Source organism: Balaenoptera acutorostrata, chromosome 10, assembly GCF_949987535.1.
Source record: "Balaenoptera acutorostrata chromosome 10, mBalAcu1.1, whole genome shotgun sequence".
NCBI classification, from domain to species: Eukaryota; Metazoa; Chordata; class Mammalia; order Artiodactyla; family Balaenopteridae; genus Balaenoptera; species Balaenoptera acutorostrata.
The window spans coordinates 18,546,778-18,568,537 of record NC_080073.1 but is presented as its reverse complement, the minus strand read 5'-3'; positions in this window follow the sequence as shown (position 1 = coordinate 18,568,537).

The window sequence follows — 21,760 nt, the reverse complement described above, 5'->3', positions numbered from 1 at the left end:
TAACAGTACTATTAACTTCTTGCTCCTGTTTATATTTTGTTCTCGTTAGGGTTCTTGTTGGAAAGTACAGAAGCAGCCTGGACTCATTCAAGTAAAAGGTGTGTGTGTCGGGGAGTTAGTGTTAGTCTACAGGGATCTTGTAGAAGCCGGAAACCAAGCCCACCAGCCCGTTAGGGATGAAGTGGAAAGTCAGGGTTAGCTGGGGGCTGCACCTCCTTTCTCAGCCTCCTTCTCTCTCCTGAGTCCCTCGACTGGCCACTGCCTTATACCAGGTGTCTGTCTTGTATTTTCCTTGTTCTTCACCCCACCTGACCCACAGTTCCAATCGTCCCTTAGATCCCTCTTAGCTATAGCTTCTCCCACGGAGTGCCAATTGTCTCTGTATCCCTGAAGTGTTCAAATTCTTGAGAAAGAATCAATGGGCTGGTCTTTTATCAGAGGTGACATGACCGCCTTTGCTTTAGAGCTGGGGTAAGGGGCGAAGGTCACAGAGCACATCCAGTGACCATTCTCAGAGACCCTGATGAGCACCTCAATCATGCAGGATAGGCTAGGCTATGCTGAGGTAACAATCCCGAAATCTCAGGGGCTTGAAGCAATAACGTGTTATTTCTTGTTCACAAACATAACCATCAAGGGTTGGCTTGGGGCCTTGCTCCCTCTGGAAGCCAGACTGCTGAAGCAGCCACGACCTGGAATCACGGTAGAGGGGGAAATAAATCTTTAGAGAGAAACCACACTGGCTCTTAAAGCTTCTGCTTTGAAGTGTCATTTCTGCTCGCATGTCATTGGCCAAAGCAAGTCATGCAGCTGTAGGTATCTTCAAGTGGGCGGGGAAGTGCAGTCCTACTGTGTGCCCAGAGGAAAGTGAGCTAAAGTGCTTGTGGACACCCTCACAAGTGCCACAGAGGCAACAATACACAGCTTTCATCTATGTCCTCTTCTTACCATTCCAATCGTGTATATAAAGGCATTCAGAGACACCTACTCCTACTGTCACCTCGAAAGTAGACCATCACTTTCTTCCTGGACTAAAATACCCACTCTAAGGGTAGCTGAGTTTTCTGGTAAAGCAAAAAAACAGCCCTAACTCTACTAACTTGTTCACCCTGGACTCGTTTTTCATCTCTTAAGTCACTGAGATTATTTTATTTGAGAACTTCTCAAGCTGCCTCCCATTTCTCTTAAGATAAACAAGTTGAAATTAGTCAGAAGAGTTAGAACAGTCTTTGACCACTGCAGGGTGACTAATTGTGCACCTTTCTGAATTAGCCTGGTGTTTTCTTTGACAACTGTTGTGCTGCCGACTCAAATTCTGTCTGAGGTTCCGGGGAGCCCAGCACTGCTCCCCCATTAGAAATGTTCACTCAGATTTTCCACACCTTCTGAATATTTTCCCCTACAACTCATCCTGTTTTTGATGTACCACCTTTTGACTGTAACTCTTTCAAGTTGTTACCATTTTAATAGTAAGGCAACTGGTCTACCCCTTGAATAAGCCTAAAGCCAGCCCTGAACACTGTTGGTCTTATTAGAAAGTCACACCAGCAGGGCCAAAATTTATACTCTTCAACTCAGATGTGCACAAAATATGATTTAAAAAAAAGTCTTCCATTAACTGACCTCATTTAGCTCTAGAGTCCCCATTTCTGCAGACAGAGAAAATGTAAACTTGACAATTGGAGGTCATTCTGCTTCTCTAGCTTAAAACGGTCTCTTTCAGGTTCAAATTCCCTAAGGGAAGTATTTCTTTCATCTTAAGAGGTTTCCATCCTTTGTATTCTTTCTCCAGACGGCATCTATGAACCATCCAAGTCTCCTTCAACAGTAGAATGGATAAATAAATTGTGATGTAATCCTACCGTGGAATTCTACTCAGCAATGGGGAAAAGGTGAACTGTTACTTGCAACAGGATGGATGAACTTCAGAGGCATAATATTGAATGAAGAAACCCAGACCACAAAAACTATAAACTGTATGATTCTACTTATGTGATGTTCAAAAACTACCCTACGGTGATCAAGCTAAAAAGTGGTTATCTTTGGCGGCAGACGTTGACTGGGAGAAAGCACAGAAGCACCGTAGAGGGTGCAGACATGGTCTGTATCCTACTGTGGGCCTTGGGTACATACGTGTGTGTATCCATCAAGCTATATACTCTGTATCCTTCTCTGTGTGTATGCTGTATCTCAATAAAACAACAAGAGCACAGACGGCATCTGCATATGGGCAAAAGCTTAACTAGCTTTGGGTGGTGGGGAAGGACCAGCTCACCTGTGGAAACACACTGGCTTCCTGAAGGGGGTCTTTTCCCTCTGCTCAGGGAATGTCCTTCACAAGTATCTGCGGAGGGGTGTTCGGTTCCACCTCTTTTAGGAGACCCACTGCTCAACTCTCCTCTGCCTTAGCCTCCTATTACGAGCTCCTCATTTCAACCCCAGGCCTCTCTCTGGCTCACTGTTCTCTGTGTATTTCAGCCCCTTCTCCCCTCCAGCTGGGAAATCCCAAGGCCTTAAGAAAAGCGGCCCGATTGCAAGCCCACAGCCCTGTACGCCTCTCTCAGCCTTTCAATTCCACTGACTTGGTACCCACCCCAGTCAGAGTCTTTTAGGGGAGGGGCTGTGTCTCTGCTCTGCCAAAGAGGGCTTCTAACCTTCCTGTCTGATAGCAACTGCCTGTGACATTTCCTCTCCAGGCCAGCTCCCTGCTGTTTTCTGGGACCATCGTGGGAGATGGGTTACAGGTCAAGAAACTGTCCTGCCTGACATTCACAAAAGTCAGGTACATTGGGAGGCATTTAAAAATATATTATACACATTACTCTTGAATTCTTTCACTCAGAGTCTGATTTCTTTTCATCGTGTGACTTGGATGATTCAAATGAATGTGGCTAGAATAGAATCACAGTATTTTAGCAATGAAGCGGTTCTTAATTACCATTCCAGATTCGAAGTGGTACAATTTCTCTTTGTGTGACCCTGAGCATTGGATACATTGAGCATCCCCGCTCTGTCCCCCCAACACATCATACACAAATGCCACTCATTAATCAGTGTGACCACCGAAAATATCCCATCCTGCACCCACCTCAACACACTCACAGTTCTAAATGCCTGAAGGCAGGGTTTTAGCCTAAATTGTTTATTTTAGAGATAAGAAAAGTGAAGCCTAAAGCAGAAAAATGACTTATCCAAGTCAGTGGCCAAGCAGGGACTAGACCCCGATCTCCTGATTTCCAGTTCCGTTGAGACTTTTATGACATGCCACTAGATTTCAGTTTAGGTTTGAGGAACTGCCAGAGAACTGTTTCTTACAGAATTTCTGCTTTCCTTTCTCGCAGTGGAAGCTGCCCCATCATTTCCTCTTTCCCTCCCTTGAGAGCTAGCAGACATTGTGGTTCCAGAGCTCGGTTCCCTCAACGAGAGCAGCAATGGGGACAAGTCGGAGAGCCTGCCAGTAGACACACCCAGAGGGGACCTGCCCTGTATATCCACACTCTCCACCCTGACCGGCTTATAAAAATATGTAAACACACAGCCATTCCTTCACACCCTCTACTTTCCACCAAAAATCGATAAAAGAAAGTGTGAACACACCTAGGTCTAATTTATTCTGCTATAGATAGAGAATGCTCAATCCTAATGCATCGCGTCATTCAGCTACAGAGATGAGGCTGACAGCCTGCAGAGCAAAGTGAGGAGAAGACCCAGCAGGGCTGCTGAGATGAGAGGAGTCGGACCCTTTCATTCATTCATTCATTCTTCATTCCAGTATTTATTGAACATTTACAATGCCTGGGTCCATTCTGGGCACCAAGTAACATACTGGCAAGCACAACTTCCCTTCCCTTTGTGATTAGAGTCTATGATGTGAGTCCAAAAGCTGGCTCTGCTACTTACTAGCTGTGTGAGCTTGGGTGAGTTGCTTGATCTCTCTGAATCTCTGAGTCTTCATTAATAAGACGGAAAAACGGAAACAGAGTGGTGGCGAAGAAGTGTCGGAAAGTACGGGACGGGACTAGCCTAGCTCCTGGCACACCGTAAGTGCTACGTAAGTGGAAGCTACTTTCATTACTAAAAATTCAACATTCCAAAGGGGAAACCCCTAAACCCCCATACATTTAATCTGGACCTCAAGTTTTGGCTGAGGACTCTCCATTTCCCCCCAAGTCATGTATAATACACTTACTTTTTCCGAAGTTGTGCAGTTGCATGCTGTAAACCAAAAATATATATACACTATATACATTTATATTTCTGTATCCTAAGGTGAGGACAGCAATAGTTTTCATTTGTAGCATACTTTTCAAGGAGTCTTAGGTAAGAAAAGCATGATATGAACCATGAGTTTTTTAATATTCTCTTCTCTTCTCTGGGCCTCCCCTCTTGACAGACACGTTACCTTATTTAGCCTCTGCTGCCTGGTCTTGAAACCTCTAAATAGATTGGTTATTTCAGGCTGGCCAAACCCTCGAAATTATTTGCCAGTAGCCTTTTGGAAACGTATCCAGTTACTGTGTGTGAGAGAGGCCAAAGAGAAGGACTGTGTGTTCGTTCCCAGTCCTCTTCCTTCTAAGCCTCTGCTTCAACTGTGTAGTCCGCGGGAGGAACCACAGGCCAAGGAAGGAGCATGGCTTTGAGGTCATTGCCAAGTGTGCGGCCCTCAGCAAGTGACAAAGCTTTGAGAGCCTCAGTTTCTCCACTGGTAAAGTAGGCGGCATACATTTAACTGGAGAACTATTGGGATAATTCACTAAGTTAATAATTAGAAGAGTGATTCATAAATGACAGGTAACAATAGATAAGACTTCTTATTACAAATCAGGGATTAGCCTAGAAAGCAAAATTCCTGGGAAGGATGCTGGGCTTCACAGTCACACGGAGGTGTGAGGATGTGACATCCCTAGACATTTCTACGTGCCCTTTATATGGAGGGAAGGAGTAGAGAGAAGGCTTCTGCTCAGGGGTGGGAGGAGCCCAGGTCGGAGGGAACACATGACCAGAACTGGCTAGAGTACATCCACCAGGACTGGCTCGTCTCCATCTGGGGCTGGCGGGTTCCTTAAAGCTCATCACAAAGCGACAGGGTTAGGTACGGGTCTAAAAAGATGCTTCTGCCAGCAAAGCTAAACATTTTAGGTGCATCAACGTGATGAGTTCAACCTGCAGGCCTTTCCTGCTGTTTTCCAGAAGGCCCAGAAACTGCCTGCACACCCTTATGGCTCTAGATCTCTGTACTTTGAAAAGACTTTCTTAGCATTTTCCTTTCAACAATTTCCTTCCTTGACAGTTTACTATGTCCCAGGTGCCATCTTTGGAGATGGGATCCCAGCAGTGAACAGACTAGATTTACCCCTGCCTTCTTGAGCTTGAACTCTTGGGAGGGGACAGGGGAGACAGCCCATGGTACGTGTGTGATAAATATGAGGTCACAATAAGCTCTGTAAAAGAATTAGAGCAGGGGACAGCAAGAGTGTCAGGGACACTCTTTGAGGAGGCGGCAATTGAGCAGGGACATGAATGGAGTAAGCCATGCAGAGCTCTGGCAGGAGAATCCAGGCACAGGGAATGGCCATGCAAAGGCCCAGAGGCAGCAGCCGATTATGATTTCCACTCTACACATGATAACAGTGAGGCTCCAGAAAATTAAGTGACTGGCCCAAGGCCACCCATCACGTAAAAAGAAGACTCTGATCTTGAACCCAGTTGCTCATCAGTTATTTCAGAGCTCCGAGCACTCATATAACCCAATTACACTAAACCAGTTACAAAGTTATTTGTTTCAGCTTTCCCCCAAACCAAGGGCCACCTATCGTTATTTGGATAATCACTATTACCAATGGCTAATATTTATCCAGTGCTTACTACACACCAGGTGCTGTGCATTATGTCCTTTCAGTCTATCAAGAAATCTACGAGCAAGTACTATTAATACTCTCATTTTACAGATGAGGACACTGCAGCTTAGACAGGTTAAATTATTTGTCCAGGGACACACTGCTAGTGAGCAGTGGTGCAGAGATATGAAGCCAAGCGAGCAATCTGACTTTCAACAACCACTAAATGTTTTTTTTTGGAATTCAATGCCCAACAGAAAAAATTCTAGCAATAAATGAAGATATGGTTTCTCTAAACTGGCCCTTTGGAGAAGCACAGGCCTGGGGCTTTCCATTGAGACCAGGCTCCAAGGAACCTTTGTGAGGCCCCGGGTTGGGGCCAAAGTTGACAGCACGGGAGACAGGAAAGGATAGTGTCCAGAAGGAGTACTGGGCGAGCCAGGCAAACAGCATCACCAAAGCCAACTCACAGGGTTGGGAAGGGAAGTGTAACTGGGTACAAGGCTTTGGAAAGGTCCTAGAGACCCCAGGGTGGAGGAAGCTGAGGAGATGGAAAGACAGGCTGGGAGAGAAATGCTGAGAGCTCGGAGAGAGGTGTTCTGAGGGGGCACAGCCTCAGCTGGGGCCGAGGAGAGTCAGGGAGGATGCTGAGTCCCCTGCCATTTACCACCACACGGGTCTCCCCGACATGCTCTTCCCTTCCACTCTCGGAAAGTTATCCTAAACGCCAGCCTCCTTTGGAAGTAGGCTTTCAGAAGTGCAGAAGTAAAGTGATCTTTATTTCGGAGCAGTCCAAGAAGCCAAGACAATGAGACACATTTTAAAAGTTCTGGTGAAACCTTTGGGCCCTGAGAGCTTGATAAACAGCAGTAAAGGATGGGGCGTTGAAGTCAGACAGACGTGGGTTTGAAATCCAGTTCTACGGGGGAGCCGTGGGGCCCTGAGCAAGTCACTATTCTCTTAAAGCCTCCATTTACTCACCTGTAAAGTGGAGGTTAAAAGCATTTGCCTTACAGGGTTATTAGGATTAAAGTAAATAAGTTATTACATGTGAAACGTTTGGGCTAAAGCAAGCACTCGATAAATGAAAGGTATTATTGTGATGATGATGAAGTAAATTTTAAAAGTTTCTTCAAAACTAAACACACTCTTACCATACAAGCCAGATATCGTGCTCCTTGATTATTTCCTCAAATGAGTTGAAAACTTAGGTCTACATGAAAACCTGCACATGGATGTTTACAGCAGCTTTATTTATAACTGCCAAGATTTGGAAGCAACCAAGATGTCCTTCCAGAAGCAAATGGATAAATAAGCTGTGGTACATCCAGAAAATGGACTATTATTCAACACTAAAAAGAAGTGAACTACAAACAATTAAAAGACATGGAGGAACCTCAAATGCATACTACTCAGTGAAAGGAGACGATCAGAAAAGGTTACATATCATATGATTCCAACTATCCGACATTCTGGAAAAAGCAAAACTATGGAGACAGTAAAAAGATCAGTGGTTGCCAGAGGGTGAGGGTAGGGTGATCACAGGAAGAACACAGAAGATTTTTAGGGCAGTGAAAACACTCTGTAAGATACTCTAGTGATGGATACATGTCCTTATTCTTTTGTCCAAACCCATAGAAAGCAGAAGACCAAGAGTGAGCCCTAATGTAAGCTATGGACTTTGGGTGATTATGATGTGTCAATATCAATTGTAACAAATGTACCACTCAGGGAGGGGGGAATGTTAATACTGGGGAAGGCTGTGCATGTGTGGGGCGGTGGTTATGTGAGAACTCTAAGTTTCCACCCAGTTTTGGTGTGAACTTAAAACTGCTCCAAAAAATAAAGTTTATTTGAAAAAAACTCCAAAACAAAATTAAAAATAAAATAAAGTAACCATATAATAATTTCTTAAAAGTGTCTTTCTTCTGTCATCTTCTCCATGAATCCACTTCTAACCACCCTAACCAGATTATTAAAACATATTTCCTTTTTTGGAATTCTCATCGCAACGCAACTTGTCTAGCAATTACCACTTTGCTTACATTAAAATTATTAAGGGATTGGGGGCTTCCCTGGTGGCGCAGTGGTTGAGAATCTGCCTGCCAAGGCAGGGGACACGGGTTCGAGCCCTGGTCTGGGAGGATCCCACATGCCGCGGAGCAACTGGGCCCGTGAGCCACAACTACTGAGCCTGCGCATCTGGAGCCTGTGCTCCCCAACGAGAGAGGCCGTGACACTGAGAGGCCCGCGCACCGCGATGAAGAGTGGCCCCCGCTCACCGCAACTAGAGAAAGCCCTCACACAGAAACAAAGACCCAACACAGCCAAATAAATAAATAAATAAATAAATAAAATTTTTAAAAAAATTATTAAGGGATTCACCTTATTTCCTTTACTATAATATTTTGGAAGGTTCTTACAAGGGATGACAGTGTATTACTCAGCTCTCTTGCAGTGCCTTTCCCATGCCTTGCACATGGATGGTGCTTGAAAAAAACATCGTTGTGGAATTTAATCACTAGATTCTAGATTTTCTGCACTGTCTGATAAGGCATTCACTAGTCACAAGTGACTATTTAAACCTGAAATTAATTTAAAAATAAATTTAATAATCAGTTCTTCCGTTGTACTGCCCACATGCCAAATTCTAGTAGCTAGTGGCCACCATACTGAAAAGCTCAGATAAAGGGTACGTCCATCATCACAGAAAGTTCTACTGGACAATGCTATTCTGGAACATTCTCTTTCAACTTTCTCATTTAGTCCTTGAATTAAACTTGTGTTTGCAATGCTTATACTTTATTTCTAAATTAAAAAGAAATGTTTTCTTAAAAACTGTTTGAACTGCCCAGATGGTGCTTTCTAAATACCATTTACCACTAAGAGAAACCAGGCTCTGTAGAGAAATGACTGATTCCAGGTCTAGGGCAAGAAATGTAGATAAGCCTGGTCATCTAGTCATATCAGAAAGCAAGGAAGCTATCAGAGACTACTGGGGTCATGCCAACAGGACTCAGGGGTCAACTTACAGAAGATTCCACTGGCCAACAGTAGGATGGTTTAAGCACCAGTAAGAAGAACCACAAAGGACTGAATCACATTGCATATGTAAAAACTCATGAGTTCATAAACAACAAAATAAAAACAAACCAAAACTCTCCGTCCTTTTGGAAGATGGTAAGGAAACAATTCGTTATTCCGAAAACTGGTAAGTAAAGGGGAAAAAATCAAGCATTTATCCTGTCCTTCCCATAGGAATTTTTCCTCACGGTAACCATAAATAGCTGAGGAGGGAACATTGCCATCCATAGAAGGATTCCAGCTAGCAAATAAAGAAGGAATAAAAGAATTCGAATATCACATTTTGCAAACACCTACTGAAACAATGGATCGAGCAAATGATCATCAACATCTGCTAATGTCACAGAGAGACAGTCAGGCAGGATGGGCCTCCTGCTGTAGGAACGTGCACCAGTGAAGCCAAATCTAACCTGAATGAGACCAAGCCTCAAGATCTAGCAATCAATCATCAGGAAACGCAGGGGAGGAGGAACATATTAAATGACACGAGTGGGATGAAGCCAGTAAACCCAGACCTTGGGGAACTTTATGATGTAAATGGGGGGAAAAGTAGATGAAGTGGGAACCTGTAGATTAAAAGAAACTTAGACACAATATTGTAAACCTACACTTCAATAAAAATAAATTAAAAAAAAAGAAACAGAGGGATCTGACATAGTAAGCAAATACAGCAAGCAGCCCTTGTTTGGATCCTGATATCAACAAATCAATTGTAAAAGGGTGGGGGAGGGGAACTGGAGAAAGTTAAACACTGATGGCATATTTGGTTATATTAAGGAATTACTCTTGATTGATTGATTGATTGATGGCTGTGTTGGGTCTTCTTTGCTGCGCATGGGCTTTCTCTAGTTCCAGCGAGCAGGGGCTACTCTTTGTTGCGGTGCGTGGGCTTCTCATTGCGGTGGCTTCTCTTGTCGCGGAGCACGCACTCTAGGCGGACGGGCTTCAGTAGTTGTGGCTCGCATGCTCTAGAGCGCAGGCTCAGTAGTTGTGGCGCACGGGCTTAGTTGCTCCGCGGCATGTGGGATCTTCCCGGACCAGGGCTTGAACCCGTGTCCCCTGCATTGGCAGGCGGATTCTTAACCACTGGGCCACCAGGGAAGTCCCTACTGGGGCCTGCCTATTGATTTTTAAACTGCGATTATGTATTCTGGTTATATCTTTTGTAAAAAAGTTCTTATCTTTTAGAGAAACATACTGAAATTTATAGATGAAATGATATAGTGCCAGGATTTACTCAAAATAATCCAGGGGTAAGTCAGGAAGTGGGTGAGGGGTGCAGGTAAGATTGGCCAGGACTTGGTGATTGCTGTAGCTGGGTCTATTATTTACGTGTTCAATTTTTCATAATAAAAATGTTCATCTCTCTGATTCAGTCTCTGTCTTTCCCAGCTCCATCCTATGCTCTTTTAAAATAAATTCTCCATGTCAGCAGTTTTCTGGTCTAATTTTGACAAGTAGAGGGGCTTAGGCATGAATGTTCTGAGGGGAAAACCAGTCTTTGAAAATATCCCAGGGCTGTTTCATTAGAAATCTTAGCAGCAAGTTTTCCCCAAATGTCAACGGGTCTTACAAAGCTTTACTATCTGCTGAGGTTTTCTCCTTTCCAGGGTATTCTAATCCACTAAACAGATTGTCATTCAAGTAATATGCAAATTGCATTATTCTGAAAATTTAAAGGTCAGCTAGAGGGGTTTTGAGGGGCAGGGGGAAGCAGCTCTCTCCCTGTTTCCTTTTCCTCCCCTCCCCTATCTCCTCCTCCTCCTTTTGCAAAAGGTAGAGAAACTCCTCTTTCAATGAATGAGTAACTGAAGCTACCCCTGGGACCTCTCTTTTTGACCTCCTCCCCCTTCACCTCCCTCCATGAGTCAGGAACAAGAGCTAGAAGCTCAAACCTCCAGCTGGAAGGAGGCATCTCACATTGGCATCAAACTCCTGGGCACAGGTGAGCACTGTTTTCTAAGGATGGGTCTTTCAAAGGGGTTAAAAGCTCTCCGTGGCCTGGGACTAGTTTCTATCTTCACATTTCCTTTCCGGAAACCTGACCACCTCTTTTGATTCCTACTCAGCAAATTACAGCCACACTGCAGACCTATGCCTGTGATTATTCCCAGTGAGTCGGCTGGGGTTTGGACGTTCTGGCCCTCTTCAATTTCACAGTTGCCGACGGTCTCGTGGTCTCTCTTAAGGACGGGGTGGCAGCCTGCTTGTTGTCCCCCCTAATCTAGCCTTTCCTCCTTTCCGTGTAAAAAGACTTCCCAGGGGAACACTACACTTGCCAACCTCCCTTGCAGTTCTGTGTGGCTATTCGCTTAAGTTCTAGCTGGAAAGCGTAATGCTGGTACCCATTCTGGATCTTGTCTTTAGAAAGAATGGAGGCGTCTTCTTGGTCCCTTTCCCCCTTCCTGCTGGTTGAGAAGGTGAGAAACAAACTCACAAGCGAAGGCCGTGTGGTGAGAACAGAGTGACCCAACCAGCCCAGAACTGCCACCTCTGGACTGAGACAGGAGAGAGAAATGACTTGCACCCTGTGTCAGCCACCGCAGTTTGGAATCTCTTTGTTCAGCTGCTTACCCTGTTTCTTAACTAATACAGATAGCTCCCACTAACCACTGGCTATGAATTTTACTTGGGCAACTCTAAGCACAATTTTATTTCCAAGAACCTGGGGCAGCCCCTCCCCATCACTTTCTTGTCCCCATTTGATGCCTGTGAATCCACGCAATGCAGTCACTTTGAAAACATGTCTGTCCATGGTTGTAAACTCAAGAATCATTCTGTCAGGCAGAAATTTCTCAGTTGAGCACCTCACTCCAGCATCTTCCCTTCAAAGTCAAATGACAAGGAGGATTTGGAAACACCTGAGAGCACTGGGCTCTGTTCCCCTTTTGCCCGGTCCCTGGAGTTTGCATCTTGATTCTTCCTTGGAAAGAGCATTTCCCACCAAGAGCCAACAGCTCGGCCAACACCAGCAGACATACTCCATTACATCTAATAACAGGACTCAGGCACTTCAGAAGCTGGTACTAATTGAGCCGCTAAATATCCCTATGAAGTAGGTAACTATTATGGTCCCCAATTACTGTCAAGAAGCAGAGTTGCAGAGACATTAAGTGGCTTGTCAGGATCATGCAGTGGTGTCCCAAGCAGACTAAGTTCCCTTGTGGAGCCTGAATTTCAGCCCCAATCAAAGCAACTAGAATTGGCCTGGAAGTCAGGAGACCTGTATTCTGTCATTAACCGCTGAGTAGAAGTCATTTCCTCGTGTGATGAATTGGGAGATTGGGATTGACATGTATACACTGATGTGTATAAAACGGAGGACGAATAAGAACCTGCTGTATAAAAAAATAAATAAAAAATAATAATCAAAAAAAAAGTAAAAAAAAAAGTCATTTCCTCTTTCTGTGCATGCGTGTGTGCGTGCATGTGTGTGTGTGTGTGTGTGTGTGTGTGTAGTGCGAATAATCCACCCACCCTCTGGGGTTTTTCCCACTGACGGCGGAAGTGGAGTTTTCCCATAAAGAACAGACATCCCACTGTTAATTCTCCCAGGAAGAGGTTAATCCTGAGACCGGAAATCAAGACTTAAGGAAGAGAAAATACCCTCTTTATAGGGCCAAGACTCTGAGGTGAAGAAAGGCCCATGTTAGGATAAAGTATGGTCTCCGGGGTGTTCGCCAGAGCTGGGAGACGGACTAGGACACAAAGGGAGGCAGGGCAGGGAATTCAGGGCTCCTTTGTAGGCCAAGGTGCAGACACTGAAGAAGGCGACAATTGGAAGACAGCCTTGCCTGGCGGTGACCGCCTCATGCCAAGTTTATGGAGTGACAGGGCAAGGCCAGCAGCCTGGACAGGAAAACGTGGGGGACCTGTGCCCAAGGAGGGGCAAGGCAGCACCCTGGGAAGTGTTCCCAGTCCACAGGGAAACCCAGTGGGCTGTGCCATCATAAACTGGGAACAAACAGAAGCCACAGGCTGTGCGGGCTGGGATGGAGTCTGCCCACGGGGCTGTCCTCGTGGACGCCTTCCCTCCCCCCTCCCTCCCTTCCTTCCCTCCCTCCCCCCTTCCTTCCTTCCCTCCCTCCCCCCTTCCTTCCTTCCCTCCCTCCCCCTTTCCTTCCTTCCCTCTCTCCCTCCTTCCTTCCTCTCTCTCTCTCCCTTTCGTTCTTTCCTTCCTTCCTCCCCCCCCAACCCTTCTCTTTTTTTCTCTCTTTCTTTCTCTTTGCCTGCGCCACGCCGCATATGGGATCTTAGTTCCCCAACCAGGGATCGTTCTCGGGCCCCCTGCAGTGGAAGCACGGAGTCCCCTTTGCTTAGCAGCGGCCAGGAAACCACTGGACCGCCACGGAATTCCTCTCAGACTCCTTCTCACTGAGGTGCAGGAGCCAGAGTCCAGGGCTGCTGGGAATACAACCCCGAGGCCCCTGGGCAAGTGTGACTGAAGATTTCACCCAATCCATCTACACTGGCCCCGGGCATTGTCTACACCAGCCCCAGCCTGTAGGTGATTGGCTAAGGTTGGGCTTAGGGCAGAGGGCCTTTGGTGTTGAGGGTCTGGTTAATTCCCAGACAGAGAAAATGGGGGGTGGGGTCCTGTGATCTCTCCTTCCTGTTCCCCATTTCTGTTTTAAATGAATTAAATTTTGGCCAACTCATTGCAAGGTGCAGTTTGATGCATTTTGACAAATATCACCACCACACCAATCAAGATCTAGAATGTTTCCAATCCCCTGGAAAGTTCCCTCAAGCCCCCTTCCAGTCAATCCCCCCACCCTCCAACAAGCAAGTGATATTCTGATTTTTATCACCTTTCTTTAGTTTTGTCTGTTGTAAAACTTGCCATAAATAGAACCATGCTCTATGTCCTCTCTCGAGATCCGTTTTTAACATGCAAATGATGTTTTCAATTACTTGCCATGAGTAAACATGTCACACCAAGAAGATCCAGTGCATTGATTCCCATGGCTGTGCATCACCCCCAGCACACCCAACCGTGCAGACATGAGTTTGCAGAGCCAAAATACGTGAACCACGGTTGTTTGCTTAGCAGCTGGCCAGGCTGATCTCTCCCTTCCCCCACAATGAAGTCCTGAAACCTCACGGCTTACATCCCCCCATCTCCCCTCCACCAGCCCCAGAACAGAGCCATCGCTGTACCCTGAGGGTCCTGGCATCCTGAGAGGTTCTATTTTGGGTTACAATAACAATCCTGAATGCAGGAATAGAGCTGTTACAGCTTAACAGCTAATAATAATAAAAGCTACCATTTACTGAAGGCTCTCCAAGACGCGCTTATGTTTGCATATATTATCTCATGTCATTTTCACAGCCCTCACCTCCACTCCCACCCCAGGTATTATCTCTGCTTTACAGGCCAGGGAGCTGAGGCTCAGAGATGTTAGAATGCGGCTTCCAAGACGTTAACGTGCAAATGATTCATCTGGAGCTCTTGTTAAAATGCAGATCCTTATTCAGAGTGTCCTGGGCTGGCCTGAGCGTCTGCCTCTTGTAAAAACTCCCAGTTGATGGTGATGGTGCTAGTTCACGGACCACATGTGGAGTAGCAAGAGGTACCCTCTAAGGTCGACTACCAGCAAGGCGAAAATCTAAGACATGAACTCTGTACATCTGCTTCTAAAGCTGTTGCTCTTAACAGTTCTGCTTATGTAGTGGGAAAAAGAAGAGAAAAACTGTTCCAGGAAACAAGTGTTTCTGTTCAGCAAAACGCCTTGATGACTATATATAAAATAGATATCTAATAAGGACCTAGTGTAAAGCACAGGGAACTCTACTCAGTACATTGTAATAAGCTATATGGGAAAAGAATCTAAAAAAGAGTGGATACATGTATACGTATGACTGATTCACTTTGTTGTACAGCAGAAAGTAACACAACGCTGTAAATCAACTATATTCCAATTTTAAAAATGTAAAAAAAAAACAACACCCAAAACAAACAAACAAACAAAAAAATGCCTTCATGAAACAAGTGGTTGTAGAACGCTATCCCTCTGGGTAAGGCAGGGTTGGGATAGAAATGTGGCAAAGAAATAGTTAAAGAACACGGCAGGCGAAATGAGCAAGTGAGTCTGGAGGCTGGAAGCTAGGGAGGGGAGGGGAGGGGAGGGGAGGGGTACCAAGATGGTGGGCGGCTGGAGCCCCAATGGAGAAGAGAAAGAGCAACCAGCCCCTGGAGGTGGGAATGATATAAAGACTAACAGTCTAAAGATGTTTGCTCTGGCCTCCTCTAAGCCCTTGATGTTGTCCGGACCCTTCAGCACAGGCTGTCCTGTACATAGCCTTGAGCTTGAGTTGGTGTAAGTCTGGGGAGAGGAGGACTGGGGTGGGGTAGGGATGTGCCTTAGGCAAAGATGAAGTAAATCTAAACTGAAAGTCAGAGCCAAAGGGAGCTAGGGGAAGGGAGTCCCCACCTCCAACACTGTTCCCCACCAATCTGCTGAGAGAAATGCTGGGTTTCCCACTGCACTTGAGCTGGGGGTTCAAACTCGTCTTGCTTACAATTTTAAGAGCAGTTACAAGAAGATTTCGTATCTTTTATTTCATTTATTCCACATAACAGTCTTGGGTGGCAATAGGGTAGGAATCATCACCCCCATTTTACAGATGCAAAAATCAAGGCTGTAAGCAGGGGGGTGAGCACTGGAATTTTCCGAAAGTCCCACAGCTACAAGGTGTCAGAGAGATGGCTAGAAGTATGCTTTTCAACCCTCCCTGTGAATCAGAAGAACCTCGGAGTGTTTAAAGAACGCTCACTGGGTCTGGATCTCCACCAGGCACTCTAATTCTGTGTAACTAGAGCTGATTTGATTCTGTTTATCTAAAGATGGGCCCAAGCATCAGTATTTTTCAAAAGATTCTCACTGATTCTAATGTTCAGTCAAGATGAGAACCTTACACTAGATGATACATAGAAAGTGCTTAACTAAGAGCTGGGCACAGGTAACAGTCGGCCTCAGTTAACATCAGCAGCTGTGAACATTTTTACTACACAAACCCAAACCCTCTGAAACCATGCTGTCAACCAGTGGTTCTCAGAGTCTAGCCAGCATCAGAATCACCTGGAAGACTTGTTTAAAGCAGATCATTGGGCCTCACCTCCAGAGCTTCTGACCTACTAGGTCTGGGGTGGAAACTGAGAACGTGCCTTTTTGACAGGTTGCCTTTCCTGGCGCTGCTGATCCAAGGGCCACACTCTGAGAACCAACCCTGCAAGCAAAGTAAAAGAAGGTGACTCAAAAAGGGGAATTCTCTTCCATCTTTCCAACTCGGGGTGAAATGGCCACGTGGGGACTCTTCAGTGCCCTGCCATGACAGGCGGGAGGGCCTGGGGTCGAGGCCACCTTTGGCCAGGAGCATCCTCTAGCATGTGTGCCTAAAACTGCTGGCTCGTGGCCGACCTTCTGGGAAGGGGCCCTTTGATGGCTGAAGGGAGGCTGAGACTGACAGAAAGCGCCTGTAGCCTAGGCAACGCAGTCCAGCTCCCACGATGAGAGGCTACTTGAAAAGGGGGTGGCGGGGTGAGGAAAGGGAAATGTGTAAGGGGAGAGGAGCCTGATGTCAAATGTTCTGAATGTCTGCATGCTCATACAGGTTCCCTCTCTCACACACAGAGACAAAATTATATGTGTTCTTTCAACCTGCGTTGGGAGAGATGAACCACGGGAAGGATTCTAGAATCTTCTTGAGATTTTCGGCTTTGAGGGAAAAAGCCACTCTATCCCATTTGAAGCCGTAAGGGCATCCTGTGAGCACCTCCCACCACTGCCGCCTGCCTGCAGTCTGATCAGACCTACGAGCTCCCGAACGCCATCTGTAGGCATAAGGGAACCCAGGGAATGAGGAGGTCCAGCGCAAGAACTCCGACCAGTCGAGAAGCTCCGTGGTGGGCAGCGGCTCACTGTCTGGGTTAGAGCTTACTCGCTGGGGGCACACAGGGTAAGGGGGAAAGAAGCAAAGGTCATGGGGTGAGACAAAAAGAGTAGGAGGGACTGAGAAACTGAGTCACCAGTAGGACAGAGTCTCTGGACTAGGCAGCCCTTTCTGAGGGGATGACAAGATCTACTCACTAGAACTGATGACACCTCCTAAGCCATATTCTCTACCGGCCTCATGCCCATAAAGCTTGTTGGCTGAGCGGAGCTAACGAACTCCTCCCAGCCCATCCCATGGAGCAGGGATGCAGGTTTGGGTCTAATTCAAAGACCGTATTGAGCCACCATCCCCAAAGGCATAATGGGGCATACAGTGACTCCCGAAAGGCAGGCACACATGGGTGTGGTCTCCCCTTGTCTCCTTGCATGTGGCTGAGCACCGAGAGCCAGGACAACTCCATCCAGTTCTGTCTCTTCACATGTTTGTCCTTCTCCCACCCTCACTCCACCTTTGGACCAGTGTTCTCTCCCTCCCTCTCTCTCCTCTCACTCAAGAGTGGTCTGCCCTTCCCTCTCATTGCAGCGGTAGGATTGGAGATTCATGTGTGGGCTGCTTTGGTCCTAGGTGTCCCATGAACTCGGGTAATAAGTTTCTACAGCAGAGTTCACCAGAGCTCTGCACTGAGATGCAGGGGGAGCTCTAGTTAAATAGAAAGGTATTTTACTCAGGGCCCTTTTGCCTGCCAGTAAAATAGAAATTCAATTCAAAGTGGCTTAAAGAACAAAGGGCTGGCAGGGGGGCACATGGGGAGGGGTTAAGGAGGGGAGGAAGGTGCACTTGCTTAGGATGCTTCAGGCATGGCTGCAACCAGGAACTCCAACAATCCCATCAAGATTCACTGTTTCTGCATTTCTCACCTCTACTTCCCTTCATTCTTGAGTAATGAGCACCACCATTAGCAACTCCAGGCTTACATTCCACCAGAGGAGATAAATGGAGCCCTTCATTTCTCACATCAGGCAGGAGTCCTGGGAGGCCTCCTCTGGCCAGGTCTAGTCACAAGCCTGTCACTGCACCTGCTGATGGACTGGCCAGGCCTGGTTTTGTGCCAACCCCTGGTCAGAGAGTGGGTGAGGGCTGGTCCCCAAAGGAGAGTCAGGATCCTGTTATCGCAAGAATGGGGAATGAATGCTGGGAAGGAAAACCTAGCAAACTCTGACTACAACGTATTCCTTAGTTTCATTCTCTCCACCTTCACCCTTCCCAAGGAAGGGTGGTCTTGGCCAAAGAGCATCTCCTTAATACCACCCAACATCACCAGCTACCTGTGCCTGGCCACACGCTTGCTGGCATGGTTTCCCTTCTGTCTTCACTTCTCCCCGTAATCTAGAACACAGGGTAAGGGTCTAACACACCCTCGCCAGTTCCTTCTCTAATTTGTAAGATAACACTCAGCTTCCATGACATACCCCCACACACATGGCCTCAGGGCACAAAGCACCTGCATGCCAAGGGTTTTCTGGAAGCTCCTCCTTATGCAGAGCCCCCTGGGTAGCTCAGTGGCTCCTTGATAACGCTGCTTCCTTGAGCCCCAAGGCTTCTAAAATGACAGGAAAAACCCAAGATCCAAACTCCAAATAATATCTGCCTTTCTGCTAGCACATAGCTTAGAACAAAGGCAAAGATATGGGGGCTCCTTTTTGATAAATTCTTCAAGGTGATGCCTTCTATCTATCTGGAAGGAATTAATCACATATATACACAAAGTATATTAAACTAAAAGCATATCAACTCCTATGTCATTTATGACAGAAAAGAGTTAGAAACCATCTAAATATCCATACAAGATTGGTTAAACAACTAATGGTACATTCATATAGCCATTATGCAGCTATTATGCAGGAATACTATGCAACCAATAAAAACAGTGGAGAAGAATATAGAATCATGGGAGAAAAGAGGATATATTGCTAAGTGGAAATAGAGTAAAATCCAACTTTTAATTTTTAAAAATTGTACACATACTGCTATAGACTGAATTGTCTCTCCAAAATTTATATGTTGAAGGCCTAACTCCATGTGACTGTATTGGGAGACAGGGCCTACAAGGAGGTAATTAAGGTTAAGTGAGATCATAGGACTGGGGCCCTGATACAACAGGATTAGTTCCTCCTAAGAAGAGAAACCAGAAAGCTCACTCTCCCTCTCCACCATGCGAGCACACAGTGAGAAGGCAGCTGTCTGTCTACAAACACAGAAGAGGGCTCTCGCCAGAGCCCAACCACCCTGATCTCAGACTTCTAGCCTCCAGAACTGTGAGAAAATACATTTCTGTTGTTTAAGCCACCCAGTCTATGGTATCTTGTTACGAGAGCCCTAGCAGACTAATACGCACATGTACATAGATGACATAAAACAATGTCAACAGGGATTATCTCTGTGAGGAGGATTACTGATGACTTGAGTTTCTTCATTTTATTTTTTTATGTTTTCCAGACTTTGTTACAATGAACAACTACTATTTTTATAAATGCATAAAATCAATGTCATCTTTCTATATGTCAATAATGGTAACTTATGGATATTACAAAATTAGTACATGTTCAATGAAGAAACTGGTGGTTTTATATTCTTTTTCCTAATCTGTACTTTCTAAAATTTCTACAACGAGTATATATTAATTTCATTTTTTAAAAGTTATTCTCAAAAAGATTTTCCCCTTCCACATGAAATCATCCATAGGGGTCATGCATGAGGCCTATTTGTGTGTGTGTGTGTGTATGTGAGAGAGACAGAGAGAGAGAGGGAGAGAAATAGAGAGAGACAGAGAGAGAGAAGGAGAGAGACCTCATATCTTAGGGTTCTTTCAACAAACTTCAGCTGATAACCCACTGCACGTCTGGTGCTGGGCTGCTTTTTTATCTTTAGCGCCATCATTGTTTTCTATTATTGCCTAATATTATTAAGACAAACTTCACAGCTTAAAACAATGCCTGTTTATTTGCTCTCAGCTTCTATGTGTCCGGAGTCCTGGCCTGGCTTAGCTGGGTCCTCTGTCTAGGGTCTCACCAGGGTGCAATCAAGATGTCAGTCAGGGTTCAGGTCTCATTAGAGGCTCGACTGGGGAAGGATCTGCTTTCAAGTTCCTTCAGGTTATTGGCAGAAATCAGCTCCTTGTGGTTTAAGACTGAAGGTTTCAGTTTCTCGCTAACTGTTGGTCAGAGGCCATCCTCAACTCCTAGAGGACCATGTGGGATTTCATGCCTACAAGAATCCCCAAGCTGGATTCTTGCTTCCTCCAAGCCAATAAGGGGTGCAGAGACTGCAGCAACATCTATGTACTGTAATCATGTACGTTCTGTCATCACGCTGTGTTCTACTGGTTAGAAGCAAGTCACAAGCCCTGCCCACACTCAAGGGAGAGCATCACACAGGACATAACCACAGGTGGATCACAGGGCCATCTTAAGCATCTGTCACAAACGCTGTATTTAATGTTATTTATTATATGTGGCACATTTTAAAAATGAAACAATGCAAGATTTTTTCATAGTCTGTCCTAGAGACTTATTTTCACAGGGCTTTAATTCTCTCTCCTTTTTGTATCTTTTGAGACTTTTACTCATATTCTATTTGTCTTACTATGTAAAATTTTTAATGAAGTATAAACATACCTACAGAAAAGAGAACAAATCATAAATGTATATACCATTTGATGACTTTTCATAAAGTTGTGACTTTTCTTACCCACCTAACCAGCACTCAGATCAAGAATCAGCACACTCCCGCCCTGGAAGCCCCCTCCTGCTTCCAGGCGGTCAGTGTGAGCCCCACCCCGTAAAGGTGTTCCTGGCAGAACTGCACTTGCCTCCTCTAACTTCTTCATGCCCTACTTAAGAAGTCATCCCGTAATAGGGATTTTCGGGCTTAGGAACAAGACCTGCTCAGCCAACCAGGACTGAAAAGAACCTCTGCTACAGACCTGATGCTGACAGGAACAATGCTCTGGCTCAAGCAGGATTGAGCTGCTGGAATTTGCAGGTTGATGGCATCCTCTTCACGGGAGCATTGGAAGAAAAAACCCATGTTCAAGGGAATCGAAGGCTAAGAGAGGAAAAGCTACTGTCAGGTGCTCCTCTGCTCCTTGAAATAAGTTCCTGCTTCTGTACTTAAGTGAATTACTCCCCAGGGAAGTAAAGAAAACTTGCAGATGTGACTGGGAAACTCAGATATTCTCTAAGGCAGCACTGTCCAATAGAAATATAACGGCAAGCCACGTTATGCAATTTAAATTTTTCTGGTAGCTGCATGAAACAAAGTAAGAGAAAATAAGTTTTAACCATTTTAATAATTAAATATTAAATAATAATTTAATTTTAATAATATTTTAATTAAATATAACCTAAATAATATCGTTATAACCTATAATCAATATAAAACTATGAATGGGATATTGATTAGATATTTAAGTACAATGAGATATTTTACGTTTTTATTGTGCTAAGTCTCTGAAATCCAGTGCTTTAAGTCTAGTGCTTTACATGTAAGTTCAGAGTAGTCACGGTTCAACAGCTCAGTAGCATGTGTCTGATGGCTACCATGTTGGAAAGTGCACTTCTAAGGACTCGGAAAGAGATGCGAGGACATGAGCCAAAAAAAAAAAAAAAAAAAAAGGCCAATTTAAAAAATACTCCAAGAGTGGGTTGCAATGATATGCAAGAAACAAACATGCATTCATTCATTAAACATTTTTGCATGCAGGGGATAGAAGAACTCAAAGCTTCTGCCCTCAAGGACCTCATCATCTAGCAAGGAAGACGGCCCTGAATAGATTATTATAACACCAGGTGGCAGGCGCAGCGCCAGAGATACTCACAAGGGGGCAGAGAGACGCGCCATCCATGGGGGAGGGGGGCTGGGGGACGGGGCCCTACTGTCGCCAT